This window comes from Galeopterus variegatus, unplaced genomic scaffold, assembly GCF_000696425.1.
Source record: "Galeopterus variegatus unplaced genomic scaffold, G_variegatus-3.0.2 Scaffold252, whole genome shotgun sequence".
NCBI lineage: Eukaryota > Metazoa > Chordata > Mammalia > Dermoptera > Cynocephalidae > Galeopterus > Galeopterus variegatus.
The window spans coordinates 628,197-633,549 of NW_007726363.1; the positions used below are offsets into that span (position 1 = coordinate 628,197).

At 41.1% G+C, this 5,353-nt stretch overlaps 1 pseudogene; it reads right to left on the reverse strand.

Moving 5' to 3' along the window:
* Window positions 1-810: 810 nt before the first annotated feature.
* Window positions 811-2,281, reverse strand: LOC103585550 (annotated as a pseudogene).
* Window positions 2,282-5,353: the final 3,072 nt, after the last annotated feature.

The following is a 5,353-nucleotide window of genomic DNA, read 5'->3' on the forward strand; positions in this document are numbered from 1 at the left end:
AACCAAGAAGGAATGAGAAGGGTGCTATATCCCAACATTGTAAAAGACCTAAATTCTCATCAATTGTGTCAGAAAGTCAACAGCCAATTTCTAAAGTAGATAAGTCAAGGAATAACAATATAAACATTTTATTTAGGGCTAGCTAGGGCCAGCTGGTCTCTCCTGTCTCCCAGGTGGCTTCTGGAAGTCCTTTAGAGCTTAATCTCAGTGGTTATTTTTGAGACAATGCCTTTGAAAGCCATGGAGGTGTTGATATTCTCTTAGTTTGAACACTGTGGAGAAAACACAGGATTTGCACACCTCCATCCTCCACTGTATGAAGCCCTCTCAGCTGGGCTGTCCATGCACACACAGCAAGGTGTACTTCTTGCACAGCTCTCAACTACAGCTGTTTGCATGTAACACCTGGCCTATTTCCCATACCATCTGCTTGAGCTTAATGGAGCTCATGATCTTTATGCTCCATGTATAGTGCAGGGAGTCAGGCTTAACCCCTCAGAATTCATTCTTGTATGTAGGAGGGTACTTCAAGAAGTTTGCGGAAAAAAATGGAATTGAAAGATAATATGAATGGTTCCATGAGCTTTCTGAATTACCCTCATATTACTGCCTCAGCTGCCCACGATATGAGATTTGATCATCTTCACTCTACTCTCAGCTTCATGCCAGTTCTTTCTGGCTGATTTAAAGCAAACATATCTGAAGATGAAGGTGAAGAACCTGCCAGCAGCCCCACGAAGGCTCTGGCTATTGCTGAAGTGACAGACTAGAGTCACATGGATGGGCAGATTCTGCTGGTTGAGCACCTGTTCAAGTCGCCCAGTGTGGAAGGAGTTTCCTTTGGAGGATAACCTTGGGGAAAGTTGGCTCTGTCTGGGCTCTACTGCTGTGCTGGTTGTGAGTGTAGAAGGAGGCCACAGAGCCATGCTGGGAGGCTGTGCTGGAGGTGGTGGTCTTCCTCTCCAGGCTGGGGTGGGGGGACCGGCAGGCACGTTGGCTATGCTGCTGACCTTCCATCCTGACTCCCGGTCCTCCTCAAGCTGATGATTTTTCGAGTTGCTACACAAAATATTCTTAGAGTAGGAATGAAAGGTGGGAGAAGCAGGCTCACTGAAACTCTGCCGCCTTGTGTGGGCAGAGCCCCTATGCTGCATCTTGCCACATGGGGAAGGAGTGCAGCTGTTGCTGGGATCAGCTAAAGGCAGGGCCTTCAGGGGGATGGTGTAGCCCTCCAGCTCAGACATCTTGTAGCCCAGGAGCAGACAGTAGCCATCACTTCACTGTACTTCTGACTCATCGATGAGTCCTGGATCTCTTTCCATGTGTAATGCATGGACACCACCAACTTAATCTGCCAGGGTCCTTGTAGTAGGAAATGACTGGACATAAAGTTTTGATTCATCCTCACTTCCCATGTTCATCCATGGGTCCTTCATGATTTCCTTTAAAGTGTCTCTCCTGCTGGGGTTAAAGATGAGGAATTTCTTGAGCAGGATTTCATACTCCATGGACATGTAGAAAGGAATGTGATATATTCTTCTTAGAACCTGCTCCCCCAGCTCCTTTAAATTCTGTCCATCAAAAGGCAGAGACCCGCTGACCAGCATAGAGCAGATGACTCACAGCTCCATGCATCCACTGTGGGACCATAGTATTTTTGGCCCTGGAAGAGTTCTGGGGCAGCATAAGAGCTGCCACAGGAGGTACTCAGCTTGTAGCCAAAGGTGAACTCATGTTGAAACCAAAGTCAGCAAGCTTGATGATTATGTCAGCATCCAAAGCAGGTTTTCTGACTTCGGGTCCCTATGAACAATAGCCTTCTGGTGGCAACAGGCACAGCAGACACTCTGGTGGAATTTGCCCCAGGCCTCTTTCTCATTCATGCTGCCATGATCTGTTAGGTACATGAACACCTCCCTTCACTACCAAACTCCATGACAAAGGACAGTACTTCCTCCTTGATCACTTCAAATAATTTCACGATATTGGGGTGACTGAGGTCTTCATTATATGGACTTCACAGCATAGTCTCTGGAGGCTGGAGGAATTCAATTCTTGTTAATGATTTTCACAGCCCCCTCTTTCCCAGTCAGGGTGTGCTGGGCCAGTCCACCTCAGCAAAGGTACCCTTGCCAACGGTCTTGCAGAGCTGGTGGTTGCCAGTATGGGTCTCCTCAGCAGAAATGGCTGAGAAGCCTGGTGGCATGTTGGACTTACTGCTGAGCTTGGAGGCAAGGTGTCCCATGGTCAGCTTAAACTGGGAAAAGCTGGTGAGAGGCATGATCCAAATGACTTCAAAAGAAAATGAGATCCAAAGTCCACCTGACACACTGATTGTTACAATGGAACTAATATACAATACAAGACAAAAACAAAAACAAACTAAAGAAAAAAAAAAGAAAAGGGGAAGATAACGAAAAAAGAAGAAAAAGAAAAAACAAAGAACAAATGAAAAAAGAATAATAAATAAAAGTGAGTAAATCAAGAAAAAAATAGGAAAAATGAAAAAAAGAAAAAAGTAAGAAATAGGAAAAAAAGAGTACAGAAAAAAAAAAGAAAAGAAAAAACCAACAAACAAAATAAACAAAAAGCCAACGAGAAAAAAAGTTAACTGTTGTCAAAGTCCCTCAGGTTACCAAAAACCAGCTTCCCGAGCTGGAAGGACGGAATATCTAGGCCCTGCCACAAGTATATACAGGTGCTTGGAATTTCATAAAAATGACTTCTTATGAGATCATAGCAAGATATAGATCTATCACAACTAGGGACAAAACACAGTGGTTTTCTTATTTTGGGTCTTAAGAATTGTTTAACCTTTAATAAAAGGGGAGGGAGATGGAGAGAGATGCCAAAGAGCTTTTTGTTTATATGGGTTATAGCAACCTATATTTACCTTATTAGAAATTAAAACCTACAGGATGCTTCAGTAGCCTTTTCATTTCTTGTTTGAAAAGCTGTAATAAGTTTTGGCTTTTAAAGAGCTCATAATGTCTACACTGAAAATATAATTTTTTATTTTAACTTCTCAATATACATTGTAGTTGATTTTCATGATCCTTTACCCATTCTTCTTCCTCCCTGCCCCTCTCCCCTCCCTGCCCCACATCATATCTGTTCACTTGTCTTAAAAAGTTACACTGAAAATATTTAATTCTGTTTTATATAAACCCTGAAGGACTTGTCCCAAAATGATGCCACAGCTTAACTGGCATCATGATACTACACAGTACTTCAGAAAGTTTGTGGAAAAAATAGAATTGAAAGATAGAAATCTTTTCATGAACTTTTTGAAGTACCCTCATATATGAAAATGTTCCATTGCATAAGGCACAATAGGTGCATTATTAACAACTATAAAGCTGAGGGTGAGAGAGCTTTCATCAATCAGTACTTTCCTTTCTTCTTTCCAGTTATGCCCAGTTTCTGGAGTAGATTCCTCCTTTCTGCAAGCCAGAGAACTTGCTATGTGCATTTCCATATCTTAAAGATATATTTAAAATATAGAGGTTGCAGCTGTGGGTCGAGAAAGGAAGTCTACTCTTTGTTTTTTAAGCCAACAATCTATCATGTTCAGTGTCCATATTATTTACATTGGCAGAGGTAGAGTGGGGTGGGGGTGGGGGTTCCAGGTGCTGGGAATGGTGCCAGTACCCAGGGGAGGGAACTGAGAGGGCCTTTCATTTATTCCTTCTCTAAGGCTCTTCCTTTCTTTATGTAGATCTGAGTTTCCAACCTGTATCATTTTCTTTCTTTCTGAAGAACTTCTTTTAATATTTCTCACCACACAGATCTCCTGGTGACAAATTTCTTCACTTTTTGTTTGTCTGTGAAGTCTTTATTTCTCCTCCACTTTTGAAAGACAATTTACTGGATACAGAATTCTAGGTTGGTGGTTTTGTTCCTTCTTACTTGCATAGCTTTGAAGGGATATCTGATGTAATTATTATCCTGTTTCTCTACAAATAAGGTGTTTTTTACCCCCTCTGGCTTCCTTCAAGATTTTCTTTGAACTTCTGCAGTTCAAATATGACATGCCTAGGTGTAGATTTTTTTGGTATTTACCTACATAGTGTTCTCTGACCTTCCTGGATCTGTGGTTTGATTTCTGTCATTACATTGCTTTTTATTATGAAACTTTTTTAAAATTCAGATTTAAGTTTTTAAAACATAACATATACAACTCATATATTTTTAAAATAACTTTGGCACTTTCTAACCCAATAATATTCTATAACATCTTTTCATATTTAGCATTCTTTTTCAATCTTTTTAATGATCCCCTTCACATAGATATCTACACAAACACCCAATTTGCTTTCTTGTTTCTTAAAAAACAGTAGTCTATTCAAACTCTCATAGTAGTTGTGTTTGAGTCAGTATTTCTATACAAAACAATTTTTTTGTTATTTTGCAAAAGCCAAAAACAACTACTCTCCAGGCTGAATCTTGACTTAAATTTATTTTAGTTGCAAAAGAGAAAAAAAAGTGCTCTTTATTGTTCTGGAAAAAATACATACTTATCAAAATCAAATTATTTTATGGTTTTAAGAGCAATTGTTTTCAGTGTTTCAATAGTTAAATGATGGGCAGCTCTTAGGGGCAGGTATCTGGTGGGGAGAGATGGTCTCTTGTTTAGGTTTGTTCAAAAGAAAGCCACCTTTTTTTTCTGAGCTTTGGCTCTCCATCTGTAAAACATGTGTGGTGCTCACTCTGACTGCCACATCCTAGGTTCCTGGAGTTGAACTAGCCCTGAGAGATCATTTTGTTCTTCTGACCAGAAGACAGAGGCAAAAGTGGGTTGAAAAACTTGCTCAAGGTCAAATATTGAAAGGATACAGAGAATCACTGTATTTACATTTGGCATTGCTAGTACAAAGCTAATATTTTTATTTTTATAACCCCAGTGAGTCCTGTGTAAACTCTTTATAACAGTATGAGCTTGGTGAGCCGTTTACACTACAATATCATCTTTCTGAGACAGAAATCTCCTGCTGGTATGGAAAATGCCTGCGTTTTAAGTGGGATCAATCCCCATTTCCATAAACTGTCCAATAACTGCATTATCAGTTCCCACATCTTGCCTTTTCTGATGTTACCGGCTTCTTCGAGTATAGTTTTTGTAATATCCATAAGCTGAGTCAACATCTGTGAGCTGAAATTTAAAGAAGTTGGCAAGACTTATACGAAGGGTATTCCGGTCAAAGCAATCCCAAGGGATGAAGGCGCCGAGATGTGGAAGAGAGGAGGTCACAGCGCGTTCCCGCCTAAGCCATTCACCCGCGCCCTCCCTCCCAGGAACGCAAGGAAGAACTGGCAGCGGGGCGGGGCAGGGTGAGGCGCGACCTCCACTGCT